Here is a 21,965-nt window from a genome sequence, read left to right as displayed (position 1 = left end):
GCAAACCCAAATGTGCAAGCTGCCTTCTGTATTTGAATGATTCTGTGATCTTTTCCACATATAGTTACTAAAACCAAGAGACTCCCTAACTAATGAAAATACCTGCAGACTATGAGGGAACAACAGTGGCCAATGAGGATGTTTGCAAAACCATTTAATAGTTATCATTGACTGCAAATAAACATGGCATTTCTCCATATCAATGGCAAAAATATTTCCACTCAGATAATTTTACTGACAAAACAAGTATTTGCCTCCCGAAATGAATATATCAAATTTTTAGGAAAATCTAAGTAAAATATCTGTATTGTCATGGTATTGCATTCACTTATTTACCCTCCCATTTTTCCTTCCTTTCATCTGTTGAACCATACTGGGTGAAAGTTAATGTGTCTTTTCTTTTGGTAAATGTGCCAATGAAGATAGAAGTCACCTGTAATATTGAGAAAATGATTGCTTCTATATTCAGTCTTCTGTTAGATGGAATATATGTGAAAATGTAGCAGGATGTTGGGTAGGGGTTTCAGATTAATCAAAATCTTCAGTTACTTGAAAGACTTCCCTCATTGGGCTTCATTCTTATTAAAAATAGTCATCAGAGTTACGTCCTTAGAAAGTAGGGTCTAGGAAGCATTGATTTTTTTCTTTAATACCTGTATATGGCAGTGCTACACATCGTTATTCAAATATGAATTCTCACTCTATTTGTAAAAAAATCAAAAGGATTATCTGAATTTGTGAGAAGTTTTTGGAATCACTTGATACATTCTTTAAAGCACATGAAACAATGATTTTACATTAAAAATGAAATCCTTGAAATCTTGGAATTTGCATTGCCCTTCAAAATATACAGTGCAAATACATTAAGGGTTTTCTTAAATTGGGTTCCAGTTAATTGAGATCCGTCTGTAATGGGAATTTAAAATGGGTTTGTCAGTTTTAACTATGCATGGAGTTGCGCTTGCTGTTCTTCTAGTGGCGCTGCCTGTAAGGGAGTACCGTTGTCAAAAAGGTCAGAGCACTCTAGGGAAAAAAAGTCAGATCAGAAAATAGAATGGCAGATTAAAAAAGAAGAAAGGATGTTGAGATTTTCACATATTGTGTCCATTCGTGAAAATTATTTTCTTAATTTGGGAATTGTGAGTCAGTTGTGTAATATTAACTTAAAGGTATTGTTTCATACTAAAAAGGTTTAGATGGGTGAAAAATGATAGTCTTGCAAAGCTAATGTGAATGAATAGATCAGAATGGAGGAAAAATGCCTAGCAGGCCAAAAGAACACACACCTATGAAGATAATTGACTAAATATTTAAAAGGTTCAGAGAGCAGCTGCTTTCCTTCCCTGAGAGAGACAACATGGTATAGTAGAAAAGCTGTTGCCTGTTAGTTTGAAAATGTAGGCTCTACTCCCAGTCTTATACGAGTGATATGGTCTTCCTAGGTCACTTCTCTACCCTGGGCCTTGGTTTTCTCACATCTATAATACAAACTTTGGGAGGGATAGTGTCAACTGTCTTCCTGATCAAACAGTTCAAATTTTCTGATTTTTAGAAAATTAAGGACTCTTCTCAAGTATGCAAAATGAAATCAAGATTGGCCATTAAGTTGGAATACACACACCAGTTGTTTAAAAGATCGCGGCTTATTTAAGTGGTTTAGTGCACCGGTAATAGGGCATTGATTTACTTTTTATCTTAAAGCAATTGTGTTTGCTAACACCACAGCCCTCCTTCCCTACCCCAACGCACACCAGTATTGGCATTGTACGAAACAAATTCAAGTAGAAGTTTAGTTAGTAGTCTCATTTTCCTCCTTGATAAAAATGCTTAACTTTGGGATGCTACTATGGCACTCCTCTGTCAATCTTTTGAAGTTCAGTAAAACTGTATGTGTTCTCCCTCTTGCAAGGTGGGTCATTCAAGGTCAAACATCTCTCTGAAACTTGGAACCAGCCAAGTGCGTAACCCGATGACTTCAGACTCCAGTGCTTTCAATCTGGCACCCTTCATGAGCATTGAGTTCATATTAAAGCACTTAAAATATATTCTCCTTCATCTACATATCACAGCAATAACAACCTGGGCACAGGACAGTGCCTGGGAGCAAATAACCACTTGGAGTTAATGATCTGAGGGGCAGCTGAAGGACCATTGACTCTTCCTAGTCAGTCTTTCATCCCTATAAAATGCCTGTTCCTGAGATACCAAGCCTTCAATAATTTTTCCATCTCACACCAGATTAAGTAGTAGCCATAAATAATAGCATTTAATACATAATAATGAGATGTGGTAATACAATAAAATGTCAACAATTCTAGTACTATATAAAAATGGCTATTCTGATCAAACCAAAAGAAGGAGCGGTAAATGAAGTTCATGAATCATAAGTTTAGAAGTGACTTTCCCCGTATTGATTTGAAATGGTACGTAGGAATTCATATGGTTTAGGGGAACAGTTCCCTTTCTTTTGCTCCTTATTCTACCTACGAATGATCCATTTTAGAAATTAATTTTTAAAAATATCTCTGACATTCATTTAAAATGGATTTTTAGAATAGTATATATTCAGCTTCCCTCTCCATTTTTAGCACTAGATTCAGCTTTTGAGATGTGTACAATTCTGAAATAAGTAACAAATACAACTCGACGAATGTCTTTTCCCAGAAGAAGCATTTTTCATTTCTTTATTACTATAATAAACAATAAGTTTCTACAATGTGCCAGGCATGGTGCTAGTTGCTAGGGAAACAAAAATCAATAAGGGACATAGTCCCCAGTCACGAGCTACTAGTAGAGAAGTGAGGACTGACTTATACACAAGGAAGTAAAAGAATCAAGTGTTGTAGGTGTGGAATACATATGAATTTATTTGCTCATAGCATTCATTATTATTTTTCTAAATTAAAAAGATTTACATATCAGAACCTAATCAGTAGGGCCATGAGATATGTAATCTCAGATGGCCCCCCAATCAAAAAATCTGCAGGTGACACAACATTGTAAACTGACTATAACTCAATAAAAAAAAAATCTGTAGGAATCACTGGTCATGGTAGGCAGAATGGCCTCCCGAAATGTCCATGTCTTAATCCCTGGAACCTGTGAATATGTTGCATCACATGGCAAACGGAAACTAAGATTGCAGATGGAATTAAGGTTGATGTTCAGCTGACCTTAAAAAAGGGAAGTTATCCTAGTTAACTGGTGAAGTCAGTGTAATCACAAGGGTCCTTCAAAGTGGAAGAGGGAGCAGAAGAGAGAGAACCAGAGAGATGCCAGCACGAAAAAGACAGCCTGATATTGCTGGCTTTGAAGACAGTGGTCACAAACCTCTAGAAGCTGGAAAGAGTAAGGAAAAACATTATCTCCTAGAGACTCTAGAAAGGAATGTAGTCCTGCTGACACCTTGATTTTAGCCCTTCAAGGTCCATTTCAGAATTCTAACTTAGAAAACCGTAAGATAAATCTGTGTTGTTTTACACCACCAAGTCTGTGGTAGTTTATTACAGTGACAATAGAAAACTAGTACATTGAAGTTTATTTACCCAGTACAGAAAACTGGGGGGAAATCTCCAGATGTTAGCGATTGCTGTTGCTGAAAGGCATGGTTCATGTTGATCTTGGTACACAGGGATATTTGTCTAGTTATCATTTTTCCTAGATATCCGTATCAGACCCCTCCATTAGAAGTATAGCTGTTTATGAGCTCTCTGAAATACCTGGCAGTTTTCTGTTGCTCCTATCCCCAGTCTCACTTTGCACAATGGCTGGTATATAACATAGTATATCCTCAGTCAATATTAACTATCACTCTCACCAATATTATCACCACTGTAAGGACATAAAGAGTGGGTTAATTAGGTCCATCTAGTAAAAGGATGAGAAACAGGTATCTGAACATGTCTTATAGAGAAGGTGATGGTAGTACTGCAAGCCATTCTGTAAGTGTGAACTGGTAGAGGTTATGGATTAGCAGTTTGGTATTATCTGATGAACAAATGGTGGGGATGGGAAGATGTTCTAAGAAAAAGAAGCAGTGGTGCAAAAACATCAAATAGCCTGATCTTTTAGAGGAACTGCAATCATCCTGTTCAGCTAAAGGGTAATGTAGAAGGTAGTCATGAGAGAAGATGAGGCTGGAGATGTAGGCTGGGGACAGATGAAGAGGGACTTCTCTGGCCTAAGGAACATCTCCTTTTTCCAGTAGGCCAGTGCTTTCTAATGCTACTTATGAAATTAGAGGTTTGATGTACCACCCATGGAGCTTTTGTATTGTCTGACAGGTGAACCTTGAAACAAATTCACCTAGGAACATAGCTTAAAAGCCACTTCTATAGTCATGGAGGAACTAGGGAAGGACTTTAATAATCACATTTGTGATATAGAGGTGATAGTATGCAGAATGGATTGGAGGGGGTAAAACTTCTGATGGCCAGGAAACCAGTTAAGAAACTATTACTGTAGGCCAGATGAGAGATGGTGAGGGCCAGGTGGCAATTAGCAATGGGGATAACAATAAAGGGATAGATTTGAACAGTGGTTCTTAAACTTGAGAGTGTATCAGAATCACTTGGAAGGCTTATTAAGCTGCAAATTGCTAGACCTTACTCTTGAGTTTCTGCTTCAGGTGATCTGGGATGGGGCCCAAGAATTTGCATTTCTAACAAGTTCCCAGAGGATGCTGATGCCACTGGTCCAGGGACTACAGTTTGAGAACCCTGAGATTTGAGACATGCTGACTCTGTAGAACTGACAGGCATGAGTCACTCATTAGATATGGGGAGTAAGGGAAAGGTTTCTGGCTTGGGAGACTGGGTGGATAGTGATACCATTCAGCGTTACTGAGATCAAGTTTAGGTTGAGTTGGAAAAAGAAAAAATGTCATGACCCTAGCAAGGGAAGGTCAGCTAAAAATCTTTAAACAGAACTTGTAGTCAGATCCTGGGCCCTCTTTTAGAAAGTTTGACCCTGTATTTTTGTACCAGTTTCTCCCAACCCTACCCCACCCCACCCCGATCACATTTATCTGCCTTGGTGATGGAAGTGAAAGTACAGGATAAGGAGTTCCATTTTATACCTATTGAGTTTGGGGAGCCTATGGAACATCAGAATGAGAGAATCTCAAAAAAATAATTTAAGCTTTAGTATTCTTTAGTTTGTTTTTAATTTGAATTAGTTTATCTCCTTTTTTCAGTTTGGTCATTGTCTCTTCTTTACGTAAAATCAGAATAGTCAAGATACAGGTCCAGATGTAGTTAGATTGAGCTTTCATCCAGGGACTTCCTGTATATTTGCAGTCAATCCTATAAGGATTTCTGAGTGTTAAATTTGCTCATAGCTGACAATCATCCTTTTTATAGTATAGATCAGTGAATCCAAAACATGTTCATTTTTAAATTCCCCTTGAACTCTCCTGTGACCTAGCTTTCTCTATATTGCTGCTTCACCAAAAAGAAAAATCAAAGTATGGCAGAGCATCCATGCTGTTTAGTAGGGGAGAGTAAGAGAGTATCATGTAGGTTGACCTTTTTTCTTCTTTTCTTTTCTTTTTTTGTGTGTGGCCTATTTCAGTAATGGTCAGATTTTTCACCAAAGCTACAAGCTATCTCTGTAAGGTTGGGAGTAGGCAGAGAAAAAATTGTACAGTAGGATAAAGTACCTACCTGCAATGGTGAGATGAGGAATATAACAGAGCCTATTAGACTTTAGAGAAGCAAAAGTGCATACTAAGCAAGAAGAATTAAACTGGTAGACTTGTTTTTGTTGCAAAGGGGCAGTTGTACAGGTAAGTTGATCTTTTCTGGCACAAGGTATATCCTTACAGATATGGATAGATAGATAGAGACAGGTAGATAGATAAAGATAGGTATATATATATATATATATATATATATATACCTATATATATATATGTATATATGTACATATTCTCAATGCACTTGTCAGTTTATAGTTCCATGAAACTGTAGAATCATCTTAGTATGGAGGCAGAAAAATGGTGAAATGGTCAATTACAGTCATTCACTGCCATAAACTTCATTGAAAAGATATATTTAATAGTGCCATCATTCTCCTTTGGAGTCTGCTCATCTTAGTGAATGATTACATACTTGAATTGTGTGACTAGGACAACCACTCATACACTTCCATCTGCAAGGTGCATAATGAACCTTAACTTGTAGGTTCAATTCATTTTCTTGTAGCATTTAGCGCCAATCTTTTAAGGAAAAGGGAAGCATTGCTTAGTTGGTACTTATTCCTCTACTCCAAGAAACACACACACACACACACACAACAATCACAAAACTGAAAACAAAGCCTTGCGCTTTTCCTAAGTGCTTATAGATAAGCCATCATCTGAAATGCATCCATGTTTTCCAACAAAAATTCCAACACTAGATGTTTAGGAAATGGAATCAGAGTTAATCAAAATGGCTCTTACGGTTTCTGGAAAATCTCTCTGAGCATATCTTCCTTAGGGATGTTATTCAGCCCCATGATATTGCTAACCTGACACCTGAATGCAGCAAAGTGTCTTCTGGGTGAGGCAAAGTCCAGCCCTCCATTTCACCTTAATAAATTTGAAATCACTATTTCTTCAGCCTAAAGTACTTCCAAACTATATTTAGAATCACTATATATTCTTTTTCAAAAAAAGGTAAAGAAAAATAAAAAGCCAGTGACAAAAATTCTGATAAAAGTACAAAGGGGCAATGTAATCCGTTGCCGTGGGCACACTATCTGAAGTAGGCAGGGTCTCTTCTATAGGACAGACGTTGAATTGGTGACCTTCAAATGTTGTCCTACTTTGACTAGATGCCTGACAAATGTTAGATGAAACTATTCAACTTGTATGATTTTAAATGGCTGTTTTTCAAGAACACATCAGCTACCTATTTTGTTCCAGACTCACCTGTACGACTGCATGCGAACTTTAATTTTAAAAGATACACTTTAAGTGACATGGCTGACTATCGCTGTGTGTAATAGATAACTGATTTGTTCTCTTCCTATTTTCAGAATTCTCACTTGGTTAAACTGGATGGATATAATTCATAGTGTATGGTGTAAACCTTCAATGATAAATTAATATAAATAATACGTGTTTTCAATGCCCTTGTTCATTTTATTTAATTTTACACACTGCTTTGTTCAAAAGCACTCTGATTGATGCTTGACTGTTTTGTATACTGTGTATGAACACAGAATGAAAGATGCACTTATTTGCATGCCCTGATCTAAGCTTACAACCACATACTGTATGATGTGAATGCTACCTATGAGTATTAATTTGCATCAAGCTTATAGTTTTAATCATAAGAGAGCACATGAAGTTACTATTCATTTTATTGTTGACAATAGTTTTAGGAGGTGGAGGAGGGAGCTGAAAGGAGACTGTTTGGTGATTCTAAGAAAGGCTGATTTTCAGTTAAGTACATTTTTGTAAGTCATTTTGTCATTTGGTAAACACACAATGATTATTCCTTCAGACAGATGAAATATTCATTAGAAAGAGAAGTGAGGAAATCACAGTACTATTAAAGAAGAGCAAGGGAGTGGGAGGCCTGTCAAGAATATTCTGACCCCAGGAAAAAGAAATCGGAATTGCCATAGAGAGGGAGCACAGAATGCAAACTTTTAAAAAGGTTATTTCCATAAAGTCTGAGGAAATCTTGGCCTCCATTAAGGTTTTTGTCCCTGAGAGCCTAAACTGTAAGTATGGTATCTGCTTTGTCTGCAGAATAAAAAAGGAGATCTTCGCTTAATCATTATCCTGGGAGCTGAACATCCTGCTACATTTGAATAAAAATGCCTACTTCATTACTGATGGGAACACAGAGTTCGGTGTACCAAATGATTTACAGTAGAACCTACTGACAGGGCTACCTTATAAATGAACGGGCTGTTTAAAGAATAGTAGTTGTTAATGTGTTTAGTGTTGGATGAAGTACATAATGCTCACAAACTCTAGGAAATCTACCAAATGAGTGCTGTGTGTTGAAAAAAAAATAGTTCTACTATACCTTTAGGTAAAATGGAAAGTGATGACGTAGAAAATCGAATTCTGATGCGTCGACAATATCATCAGTTTTTTTCTCTAGTGAAATCTCTTTAAATGATGGGAAACGTAGGTGTATGAAATAACTGAGCTGCAGAGGACCTTGAGAAATCATTTGCTGTAGGCTTCTGCTTTTAAGCATGTGAATATCTATACAAAGGGTAAGGGAGTCATATTGTCAGCATTATGAGTACAGAATATATATATATAGCATTTGTGTGTCAGGCACTGTTCTGAGCACTTTACAAATATTAACTGGACACATTTATCATGGCATTGCTTTTCTCTCCTACTCTTTCTTTCTTCTCTTATTTTTTCTTAATACATCTTTTTCTGTTTCCCTTTTTCACTGCTCGTTTCTTAGTTTTGCCATGGGCCCTCCTTAGCGCTCTTTCAGGTTTTCTGGGGCCCTCCAGAGTAATGAGATTACTGAACTCTTGTGTAAGCCTTATTTTGCATTGCTTTTAAGAATGTCATGTAATTTAAGTCAGATTTCTTATAGAAATAAAAATAGATTACTTTATTATTTTGCCTTCATCTCTGTGATTTGTCATTTCATGGTGGAATGAACTAAAATTGGCCTGGAATAATTTGATATCCATGTAACATTGATAGTTACTTCCAGTGTCTTAAGATAATTTCTTTAATGTTAGTACTTCTGGATAAGACTAGAATTGGAAAGGGGACTGAATATAAACTATTCCATAAATAATGATTTCTCATCTTAAATTTCTAGTTTGCCAAACCACAAGAAGATCTTCTTTTTTTTTCTCATTCTGAAACTCATGTTTCTAAAGGTGAGCACATCGTTTTTCCAAAGTTGGAGCCCCTATTCACCTTCTCACTTTCTGTCAGTAATCCCTTCATTCTTCCAGGTACCCAGGCTTAAAACCTTGAGGTTTTCTTTGCTCCCTTCTTGTGCTTTGCTTTCCATATGTAATCAGTCATTGTGTCCCATTGGTGCTTCATAATGTCTTTCATTTCCTTCTTTTCTTTTTTGTATCATTGTCGTGAGCTTTACCTCTAGTTTAGACTTTTTATATCTAGCTCACTAATCCTCTACTAAAGCTTAGTAGATTGCCTTGCCCAAGCAATGACTCAGTATATTTTGGTTTTGTGATTAATTGAGGTGCAGTTTCCCTCCTAATTCTCGCAACAATGAGCAAATCACTCCTGGAACCAGATTTTTTGGAGTCCATCTTTTCCTGCATGTGTGCAGTATCCCTTTAGTAGCCAAGTGTATATGTTTTATCAGGGTCAGTATTATGTATCTATCGTTTGTGAGCTACTAGCAGAAAGGGGACTTAAACTAATCCTGATTTAATGAGTTCCAGTGCTTTAGCACAGTCCGTACATTTTATCCAGCGAGGGTGACATGATAATCCCCATGATGCTGGAGACTATATAGACTTTATTCACCCCCATGTTCCCAGCACCTTGCTCTGTACCTAGCATCTTGTAGATATTTACAGATATGTGCTGGATGAATTAATAAATGCCATTGATAGTGATAATTATGATATCCCCAAACAGGAGAACAAAAGTCTCCTGATGACTTGCCTCATTCACTCTAATATATTAGACTGAGGGGATTGTACCCAACATACTGAGATTTTCCCACAGTCATATATTTAAGGCAATAATTTAATCTTTAAGTAAAATTTATGTCCATGCTAAATTATGCTTCTTGTGGGATATCATGGCATGAGCCTACTTGGGCGCTATAAATTATATTGATGGGGTAAAATGTGTTTTCATGTCTGTTTGTAAAATGTGGAATATTATTGAATTACTTTAAGTGTCATGTTTCAGATGAGTTTAGGCTAGTTTCTTTGAATTTGACACATTTCAGTCTGTCATCCTGTCCTTAGAGATGTTGAAAATTAAATGGAGATACTTAAATAATTTAATTTATAAGCTTGCTTACAGCTATGTGGTTTATCAAGCCAGATGTCGGTAGCCTCAGTTTCTTGCAGCTCAGATGCTGCCAGAACATAAATTAAAATTGTTTCTGCGTGTCAGGGATAAGCATGTAAAAAAGGAAGAACTTTCTTTCAGAGAGCCAATCTCAGTGTACTCTCTGCTGGGCAGTGCCTTTTTTTTTTTTTTTAAACCATTGGCTAATTTTGAAAAGAAGAAAAAAGTGTAATTCATTTATAAACAAGCTCAATTATGTTTCTGGGGAAATCCTGTTCCCTGTGTACATGATGCTGTAACTCACACCTCTAGAACATGAAGTCTATAATAAAAATGTTATTCTGGTTTCATGCCTCTCCCTCTCCAGGCGTCATTTTCTGTTGTTGTTTAAATGCAAAAGATTTACTTAAATTTTTATGGTTATATTGTCAACATTTCCAGATTCTTTTTAAAAAATTGGTTTAGACAATGTTTTAACAGGGTGTTTTTCCTAGCAAGAAAGTATGCATCTGAGCACATCTTCGCCCACATAAATCGAAATGAGCAGCCTCTATGTAATTTAAGTGAGGTTGTAGGTGATGACTTGAGGTGACAGGAACAATGAAGAATCTCTCACAGCACTGCACACATCCACTGTGGGACCTTGGGTAAGTCAGCTGCTCTATCTGGGTTTATTTCTTATATAAAATGAGGAGTTTGGGCTGTATCATCGCTCAGTTTCCTTGCATGGTCTAGAATGCTTTGAGATATTTTAAAGTCTTAGGCAGCCTTTATTTCAACTCTTTGCATTATTAAATTTTTTCCATCCTTTGAGGCCCATGAAATATCCCAAGCTGCATGACTCTAAGTTGACTTTCCCATTTTTTGAATCCCTACAGCATTTGTATAGTCAGAATGTAGAATTTTACATGTTTGTATAGTGATATTTTATCTAATTCCTTTTTGTACATTAAAACTATCTCCCCTAATATATATATATAGAAAACCCTAAAAGGTCCACAAAAAAGCTACTAGAGCTGATCGAAGAATTCAGCAAGGTAGCAGGTTACAAAATTAATATTCAAAAATCAGTTGCCTTTCTTTACACTAACGATAAATCAACAGAAAAAGAAAGTAAAGAAACAATCCCCTTTAAAATAGCACCCAAAGTAATAAAATATCTGGGAATAAATCTAACCAAGGAGGCGAAAGAATTATACACAGAAAACTATAAACCATTGATGGAGGAAATTAAAGAAGACTTTAAAAAATGGAAAGATATTCCATGCTCTTGGATTGGAAGAATCAATATTGTTAAAATGGTCACACTGCCCAAGGCAATCTACAGATTTAATGCAATCCCTATCCAATTACCCAGGACATATTTCACAGAACTAGAACAAATCATAATAAAATTTATATGGAACCATCAAAGACCTAGAATTGCCAAAGCATTACTGAAGAGAAAGAAAGAGGCTGGAGGAATAACTCTCCCAGACTTCAGACAATACTATAGAGCTACAGTCATCAAGACAGCATGGTATTGGTACCAAAACAGACATATAGACCAATGGAACAGAATAGAGAGCCTAGAAATGAACCCACAAACTTTTGGTCAACTCATCTTCGACAAAGGAGGCAAGAATATACAATGGAATAAAGACAGTCTCTTCAGCAAATGGTGTTGGGAAAACTGGACAGCAGCATGTAAAACAATGAAGCTAGAACACTCCCTTACACCATATACAAAAATCAACTCAAAATGGATTAAAGACTTAAACATAAGACAAGATACAATAAACCTCCTAGAGGAAAACATAGGCAAAACATTATCTGACATACATTTCAAAAATTTTCTCCTAGAAGAAATAAAAGCAAGAATAAACAAATGGGACCTAATGAAACTTACAAGCTTCTGCAGAGCAAAGGAAACCAGAAATAAAACAAGAAGAAAACCTACGGAATGGGAGAAAATTTTTGCAAGTGAAACCGACAAAGGCTTGATCTCCAAAATATATAAGCAGCTCATACAACTCAATAAGAAAAAAATAAACAACCCAATCCAAAAATGGGCAGAAGACCTAAACAAGCAACTCTCCAAGGAAGACATACAAATGATCAAAAAGCACATGAAAAAATGTTCAATATCACTAATTATCAGAGAAATGCAAATCAAAACTACAATGAGGTATCACCTCACACCAGTCAGAATGGCCGTCATTCAAAAATCCACAAATGACAGATGCTGGAGAGTCTGTGGAGAAAGGGGAACCCTCCTACACTGCTGGTGGGAATGCAGTTTGGTGCAGCCACTATGGAAAACAGTGTGGAGATTCCTCAAAAGACTAGGAATAGACTTGCCATATGACCCAGGAATCCCACTCCTGGGCTTGTACCCAGAAGGAAATCTACTTCAGGATGACACCTGCACCCCAATGTTCATAGCAGCACTATTTACAATAGCCAAAACATGGAAACAACCTAAATGTCCATCAACAGGTGACTGGATAAAGAAGAAGTGGTATATTTATACAATGGAATACTACTCAGCCATAAAAACCAACAACATAACGCCATTTGCAGCAACATGGATGATCCTAGAGAATGTCATTCTAAGTGAAGTAAGCCAGAAAGAGAAAGAAAAATACCATATGAGATCGCTCATATGTGGAATCTAAAAAACAGAAACAAACAAAAACAAAGCATAAATACAGGACAGAAATAGACTCATGGACAGAGAATACAGACTTGTGGTTACGGGGGGGGGTAAGAGGGTGGGAAGGGATAGACTGGGATTTCAAAATTGTAGAATAGATAAACAAGATTACACTGTATAGCACAGGGAAATATACACAAAATGTTATGATAAATCACAGAGAAAAAAATGTGACAATGAGTGTGTATATGTCCATGTATGACTGAAAAATTGTGCTGAACACTGGAATTTGACACAACACTGTAAAATGATTATGAATCAATAAAAAATGTAAAAAAAAAAGAAGCTTACACTACTTCAAGACAAAAATAAATAAATAAAATTTAAAAAGAAAAAAAAAACTATCTCCCCTATACTGCAAGTCTGTAATACAAGAACTATGTCTTATATTTCTCCTATTTCCTTCCTTAAATCTGTTACATTATGCAGTACATAAAATTATTAACTGATTTGGATGAGATATGATTCACTTATCACCTGTATTGAAAGAATTTGGTGTAGAAACAAAGATAGCCACTTTTCATGGGTGCTTGATTCATTTGGTAGCTAAAAAAGGGTGTAGAAGCCTATTCTGAAATTATTGCTCTAGAGCCCTTAAATTGAAGTAATATTCCAACCAGAAATAATTTTTCTGGATCTTGAGATCTGGGGATTCCATTTGTGAGAAACAGGCCCCTATTTGGCAGGAAATAGCTATATTGGTTATTTTTTTTTCCTCTGGACTCTAATATCAATTTTCTAATCCAATCCAGCCAACATAAATCGAGCACACGTTATAGTCATGTTCTGTGATAGACACTGTGATAGGTTTAGAGGAAGACTGGTGTGTGTAAAGATTAATGGGACATAATTTTTCCCTCCATGGGTTCAAGGTGGGTTATAATTGACATAAAACAAACAAACAAACAAACAAAAAACCCCTACAATATAATATAGTATGAACAGTACTAGAGGGGTATATGAAGTGATTTGGAATCACAAATAAGGAAGCTTCTGACTGTATCTCACATTTTATATCTAGGAATATACTATTGAAAGGTGACATTTATTTGGACTTTAGAAAATGACTAGGAACTTGACTATTAGGAAAGGTAGGGAAATGAATCTAAGTTGGAGATATTATAATAAGTAAAAGCATAAAGGATTGCAATCTATGGTATGTCTGAGGGACCATCTGGTATGGCTAAATTATAGGATGTTTAGGGAAAACATTTCAGAAGGACTGGAGTAGTTGTCTTGCTTCCTAGCTTATCACTGACTTTCCAAGTACATTCAGTCCCTTATAGGATATATATCATTGAGCATTTTCTAAAAGTAATGAAGGCCATGAGGTGGGGGAGATGGCATACAAGGGGAACTTGTGGAAATATATTCCTTTCTGCCATGAAATTTTCAGAGTCAACTTCTTCAACTGTTCTGTATATTCAATGCAGTAAATATTTTTTGGTCCTTTTCCCTTGCGTGTGTATAGGAATGATGAGATTGTCTTAATTTATTATAATGACTCATTAAAACAAAAAAACAAGTATGCATCTGAAACAGAAAACTTACAGCTCATAGTAGTAGCAGCAACACAGACAGCTGACACTACATTGTGTTCAGGCTTGAATACAAGAACATTCTTCAGCAAGTTTGGAATGCGGATCTCGCTTTCTTGTGTACTTTTCAAGTCTCAGTGGCGGATGTCTCCTATTCCCTCAGGCAAGCAGGGAGTTTAAGTTTACCCTCTTACTTTCTGTCTACTCCCTGGAAAACATAAAGCCTACTTTCAGAAAAGGAGCTGACAGACAAGTCATTTGGAACCCTAAAGTGACTTAAAGCTCTGTGGGATGGTTTCCCAGTGCTGCTTGTATTTTAACAAGGGGATAAAGGCCTTGCTTAACTTAAATGACAGACGAGAATCTCCTGGTAGCTGCTACCTAACCATGAACAAGAAGTCGCTGATAACAGTTTATGTCCTTTTATTGTGTCCAATAGTATTAAGTTACTTTAGGTTTGAAATTTCTTGCAACTGAAATGAGAATATATAGGTAGATTTTTATAATAAAAACTATATGAAGTATTTGATTCTCCATGCTATTTCTCACATTGTTTCCCTTTATGGTAATGAATAAACAATATTTTAGCTAGAAAGAAAAAGAGAGTGAGAACAAAAGAAGAAAAGAAGACTGAATGAAGAAATGCTTTTCTGGGGCTTAGGTCCTTTCCTATGGGACCTTTACATTAGCTTCTCCTATATGTTGCTGATTTTAAGAAACTGATCTTTGATTGGCAAGGAGAGTGTTAAGAGTCTGAATGGAAACTTAGCTATTAAAAGAACTGTATTTTACGTAAGGAAATTAGCACAGGCTCAGGGTGTTTAGTTTTGAGATAATACTAAATCTATTAAAAACTATCTGAGGGTCAGATAGGAAATAGATACTTCAGTTACTTTAAAAGCAAAGCTGTAGCCTGACCGAGAAGTAAATTAAGAAAGAGGAAAATAATTCTGATTTATACCAGCCATGTGTGGCCACCATAGCCAGTTTGTTAGTCAGTTCATTGTAATTGGATTTCTGAATTATTTTTTTTCATCCTACATTATTGCCATCTTTAAAAGGAATGTGGCCATTTTTCAGCTCATGCATTGATAAGTAGGTACACAACTTCCACTGTTTTTCATATGTGTCTAATTTTTGCCACTCTGCTGAAAAATATGTGACAAAACAGAAGTCAGTATATTGCATTTTACTTCCTCAGTAGAAAACAGTTTCAGCAGGAAGTACAGTATAATAACTAGTGTTCACAAATAGAAACAATTTATTTCAGCCTGCAAGTATGCCTGTGCTGTGTACTTGGCTGGGCACTCAACCCTGAGAGAGAAGCAAAGCAAAAGATGTGTCTTCTTCCCTCAAAGTGCTTATCCTCTAGGATGAGAAATACGATCTGGACACACACTCAGTGTATTGGTTTTCTATAACCCTGTAACAAATGATGACAACCGGAGTGGCTGAAAATGATGCTGATTTATTTGCTGACAATTTCTGTAAGTCAGAAGTCTGTGCATGACTTCCATGATTTCTCTGCTCGGAGTCTCATAAGGCTGTAGTCAGGGTGTCTGTTGGGCTTGTTCTCCTCTGGAGGCTAGTCTGGGGAAAAATCTACTTCCAACTCCTTTATGTTGTTGTTGGAATTAATTTCTTTGTGATTATAAAATTCGTGGCAGGCTGGTTCTTTAAAGCCAGACGTGGGGAGAGAGACACACACACAAAGAGAGAGACACTTTGCTACTTCAAATCTCTAGCTTCAGAGATAGCCTTTTAAAGGGCTCTCCTGACTATGTTAGGTCAACCCAGGATAATCTCCCTTTTGATTAAAGTCAACTCATTAGGGGTTCCTAATTACACCTGAAAAATCCCTTTGCCTTTTCCATATTCTATTGATTAGAAGCCAGTGACATTCTGTCCACATACAAGGGGAGGGGATTACATAAGAGCATGACCTATTGGGTATTATCCTAGGATGTATTTACCACATGCAGTAAACGCTAAATACAAGCAAAGTCAGTTCAAGTACCTTGATCTAGACAACAAATCTAAGTGGAAAGTACAGGGACTGAGGGAAAATGAGGAAAATGGGTGATTCCTACATGGGGGTAGTTCATTTATTCAGCAAAAGTTTACTATGTACTTACCATGTACGAGGTCCTTTGTTAAGCTCTCAGGCTGAAGAAAATGCTGAATGGCAAGTGCCTTAGGTCACTCTTGAAGAAAAGCAATGTTCAATTCCAGAACATTACAGAACCCTATTAGATGTATTTGTCTGAAAAGGAAATACTTAATAAATAGTTGATAATAATGTGTTTACTTATAGCCATGAGTTCCTTATATCTTGCTGTGGAGGGACAATAAAGACAGACACACACACACACACACATAAGCATGTCCATAAAGCAACATAAGCGAGTTTGACTGAATATAACAATCAGCAAATATATCCCCGGACACAAAATTGCAATTGCTTTATTCTGGCCTCTTTATTTATTTTGTGAGGAAGGTGGAAAATTGTCATTACCAAGGCCAGGGTTTGGAGATCTTACTATTGAGTCTATTCAGGTAATGTATGTGGTGAACAAGGAAGCTTCTCAGATCTCAGTGCATTTAACGTATCACTTACAGTTTGTTTGAATCTTTTTCAATTTATTACCTTATTGGATCTGAATACCAGCCCTGTCACATATACAAAGTTCCACTCCCACTTTACTGAGGAATTCTTTGTCTGGAATTAGATAAGCAGTATACTGGAAAACAAGGGCTAAAACCTGGGTCTTTCTACTACAAATCCAGAGTTTCCTATACTATACTTGTAGCTGGAAGGAAGCAAGATGGAGGAAAAAAATAATATAGAAAATAAAAGTATGCAGTTTCTCTAGTTCTACCTTGTAATACAAGATTTCCCCCTTATTCTGTGTTTGTTGGGCTCTTTCTTAACCTTATTCATTTTTAAGCCCCAAATCATGGAGGCTGGAGTTCTTTATGGATACAGAGTATTTATACTCAAGAGTTTATGAAAATAAAAGTCATTGTCCCTAAAAAGTACCCTCAGACTCACCTGCAGGGACCACTTCCTATGATTAAGTTTTCCGTGCCCCATAAGTTTCTTGATCTCTCTACTGAGAGTGCAAACAAGCTTGCCTTTTTCACAGTGATTGTAATGATGTGAACATCTGCCCCATTGGGAATGAGACTGAAGTCACCAAATCATTTCATATAGGCTATTGCACAACTGACAGTGATGATAATAAATTTCAGGGCACTGCTGTCTGCTTGTTCAAATCCACTTTGGGATGTTTGCAGTTCATCCAGTTTTGCCCCAGATTTTATATTCTAACTATTATTCAGACTAATTTAGGCCAAAAATTTAGTTTTTTATTTCGTATCCTTACTGTCTGCATCCAGACTCTACATAGTACACTAGAGATACTGCTTAGTCACCTAAAGCTGCCATGTCCTGTCAATGGGAGAGTGTTGGGCACTAAATCCTGAGAGGGAAGGGCATTTGCTTCATATAGGTATCTCAAAAGTTAATTGCAAAGGTCCTCTCAGGATTCTGTTGCAACGTTTGTTTGTTTTCTGCAGGTAAAACTCAAAGATTAAACAACAGTCTCATATCTGGCTGAAGCTCACAGCCTCAAACCAAACTAGTTAGGGGGATTTGATTATGAGGAAATGGAATTTATGATTTCATAGTGTGAACGAAAAATACTGTAAACCACATCAGTAAACAAAGAGTACTGAAGCCATCAAGTCATCAGCCGCTGCCGCCACCCCCCAGGGAAAACAAGCCTGCAGCCCAGCCACTCACAATGGTGCACCCTGAGGGGACTCAGAATAAGAAAGGACAGGATACCGGCCCTAGATAGCTAGATGCTTGTCAAAGGAATGAATTCAATGAGCCCAATTGTTTGCTTCCTCCCATACAAAGAAAAACACTAAATTCTTTATCTTGAGATGCCTGGTTTTCTTTAGTTAACAAGTAATCTTTTAATGTTCCAACTACCTGGTCTTTGTCGTAAAACTCATATATCCTAGCTCTTCCCCTACCTCTTCGGAACAGTCCCTCAGAGCGATCTGGGACGCTGTCATCCTGGGCTCGAAGGGGTTCGAGTCCTCAGAAATGTCCGCCAAATAAAAGTAACTCTCAGCTTTTAGGCTGTGCATGTATTTCAGTCGACAATAGTCATTTAGATACCATGTAATATGCGGTTTTATCTGTTTTCGATTATTTGTAGCTCATTTCACAGATACATTAAAGTTACACCAAACCTTACATCCAACCATTTTTGGTACCCTGTTTCTCTAAAAATCTCTTTAGTAAGAATAAATTAAAAATGTTTCTCGTATCTTAATATTTAATATGTTATACCATAAACATAGTAAGCCTTTCATTTTACACTCTAAGTACATTAGACAGGTAATCTGGGTCCTTTAATTTTAATCGCTAACTTTATTACAGCTAGCTGTGTGACACTGAGAAAGTCAGATAACCTCTCTAAGCCTTAGTTTTCAAATAGTTTATTCCCCAAGGCTACTGTGATGAAAAATCAAAACAGTGTATGCAGAAATACTTTACAGAAAATGAAGTGTAGTAGACAGGGTAGCTATTCATAATAATAGCACATGTTGATAACTTGGTTGGGGTTACTATTTAAATTCACATGGTAAAACTTTTGTAACCAATATTCACTCCCTAGTGTGAATATGGGCATTCTTAGGTTAACATTGCTTCATTTGAATTTCAATGTTTTAATGAGATTATGATGTTTTACAGTTTTCAGGTATAAATGAAAAGGGCCGCTTTTCTCAGTTTCTGAAAGATTCCTAATGATACTTCTTTTAAATAAAGCATTATATGTTACTACATTCTACTCCCCAACAAGTAGGGTACAAAATGAGGAACAGATATTGGTTTGTTCTATTGCGCATCCATATGCATTTTCAAAACATGCTCTATCTCAATATATATCAAACTTGATGTCATCAGCACCAAGTCATTTGAGTTATCCTTTACAAAAATTATCTTTCTCTCTAATGGCAAGAATTGCGACTCATGAAGCAATCAGAAAGTAAGTCAGGCCAACCTTGATGGCTTAAAAATGTGGCTACTTTATTAATTACAGTAGTGATAAAATACATATGGTGAACAAGGAAAAGACAAAATATTTTCCCCCAAAAAATATCCATGTAATTTTCACTACCTATGTTCTGTGTTGAAAAAAGGTTAAAGAGCTAGCATGACCCTCTTCCTGAATTGTGGGCCTAGTGCCTCCAGTCTTTGAAAAGTTGAACAGAAAAGGAGCGCAGCTTTAGTCTTCCTACTGTCATTAAAAGCATCTCTGCTTCTCTTCCCCATACCTGTATCCATGGGAGTCTCACTACATCAAGGAACATTACTTGTCATTGTGATGCCTTTATGATGCAGGTGTCTGAATTTTTCTTTTTCCACTTTTTATTTCATGCACTGTAGTAAAGTAAATTTAGGCTTCCTATGGAGAGGACATCTTATAAATAAAATAATGTCTCAGATCTGCATACGCATTTGTCTATGTTAGTGTCTAATGATTCTGTTTTGAACCATGGGTGTATTGGCTATTAATAGAGCCAGAGAATATGGCAAAAATCCAGCTTCCTCCACATTTCTGTTTAATATGCAAAACCAGTCCTTCTCTATCCTGTTCTTTCCCACCTTCTCCTCCTGTGTTTCTTACATCCTCATAATGGTGTTAAGAATTGGTATAATTTCATTAACTAGAGGTTATGCAAATTAATATAGAAGGTTTCTTTTGATGGCCTAAATAATGTGAATGAGAATCACTTTCTCACTGTACACTAGTCTGTAATGACAGACATTCAATGTCGTTTGTGTCACTGATGGCTTTTTATGCCAGCTTTAGCAACCCTTGTCCTACTGAATCGAGTTTGTTTTCTACTCATAAACACGATATTCAGTCATGAATACCTTTTTGGTAGAAGTTGGATAGAGGAGGTGGTTGGTATTGGAAGTAAGCTCTAACTCCCTTTCCAGAAAGTTACTGCCAATTGCAGGTTGACCCACTGTGTTATGTCTTCAGTGACAGAACAGTGCCTACAACTGTGGTATACTTACACACAAAATAACACTGATTCAGTGGAGAATTAAAGGCACACAGGAAAGGAGCTTTTCCCTGCTATTTACTAAGTGAAGTATAATTTGGAAGGTTGTTATCACACCTTAGGTGCATTCTTATTCCAGTTGAAGAAGTCAATGAGGCAAGTTTTCAAATGTCCCTGGAGTGTCTATTATGTGCTAGGTACTCTGTTAGGTAGTCTGCCAGGTACAAAGCAATACTTTTGACATTTCAAGTGTTAACTTTATGTTCTTTAGATTTTAAGTGCAATACAAATTCAAAGAAGAGAAACAGTGCAGACTGTGGTTTTTGTGGATGTGTTTGTAGGGGATTTGAGACAATGGGGCATGAGAAAAGTCTACAGTCCGGACAGACTGAGGAGTGAAAGTATCCTATTGGGTGGAATGACATAATCAAAGCTCAGACTTTATTTTATAGATAAGAAAAAATTATTTGAGGATTTTAAGCAGGTATGTGACATGATAAATTGTTGTATGGAAGGGATTGAAAGTGACTTGAGAGGGTTTATCATTCAGGAGGTTATCACAGTAAGCTGTGTCTGTATATTACTTAAACAAATGGCCAGTTTAGGCTTTGTGTACACGCATGACTGAAATCAGGCAAAGACCTAGTTGTTTTGAAATTAACTGACTTGGAACTGTTGTGAAAACAACCAGTTTGATTGAATTCAGTTGTTTCTCTCCAAATCAGCTCATTATTATAGAAACACTATGTGTTAATTACACTCAGAAAAAAAATCGCTTAAGCTTGTTATTTCATGGCTTACAGGCAAACCAGCTTGTAGATTACCTGAAAATTTGGCTTTTCAGCTGGAAGTTTCAGTGTTGTGTCGATACAGCCTTTTAAGAGTTGTGTAAGATATTGGCAGGCCAGTACTAAGATGTGTTAGACTTACTAGGTGTTAGGAAACAGACCTAAGTTATCACCCATAGCAAAATAAATCCTTGAGCAAAGAAATGACAAAAACCCATATGGTATACTTAAATTATTTTCAGTGGTTTAGAATTTGCTAACTTATAAATTAAAATTTACAGAATGGAGACTGGATGAAAAGAAAAAGTTGATTGAAAGAGACTTTATTTTATATGTCACGTTTAAAATAATTCATACTGAAAAATACAGTATCGTTAGGAAACACGCTTTTCTGAAGAGGAGTTCATTTGTCAAAACCATATTCCAAAGGGTGAGTACTATGTTAAACATTAAGCAGAGGTCATGAATATTTTTTAAAAAGCACTTATTTTCTCAGATCTGAATGTTGTCTTAACCTTAGTTTTCCTGAGGGAGCACCAACTTAACTGCTCTATCCTTAATGATATCCTGGGGCATCTTTATTTTTTGCTTCTCATAGCCAACCTAAATATAATAGTTATATCAATCCCTTGTGAAATTAGCTATTGATACTTTCTGGATAGCTATTATAATGACATCGTCCATGCTGAGTAAGTTATCTGGTTGTGACAACCTATGGCAAGGGTTACTCACTGGGTAATGGCACCCACTTGAGGGTAAGTGGGGCAATACGAAAGAAGAAGATCCATTTGAGAGAAGAAGCACTTCTCTGTGGCAGTTCTTGCCCAACAACCACATACCGCCACTACTAATTTATTTCCAGCTTCCAATTTATA

General features: G+C 36.6%; 1 protein-coding gene across 1 annotated transcript in view; it reads left to right on the top strand.

Annotated features, from left to right (window-relative positions):
* TENM1 (teneurin transmembrane protein 1) overlaps positions 1-21,965 on the top strand; it is a 706,272-nt gene that overhangs the window by 16,007 nt on the left and 668,300 nt on the right. The window lies entirely within an intron of this gene.

The sequence above is a fragment of the Vicugna pacos genome, chromosome X (genome assembly GCF_048564905.1).
Source record: "Vicugna pacos chromosome X, VicPac4, whole genome shotgun sequence".
NCBI classification, from domain to species: Eukaryota; Metazoa; Chordata; class Mammalia; order Artiodactyla; family Camelidae; genus Vicugna; species Vicugna pacos.
Note: the sequence above shows the minus strand (reverse complement) of the source record. Positions and strands in the feature narration are given on the sequence as shown.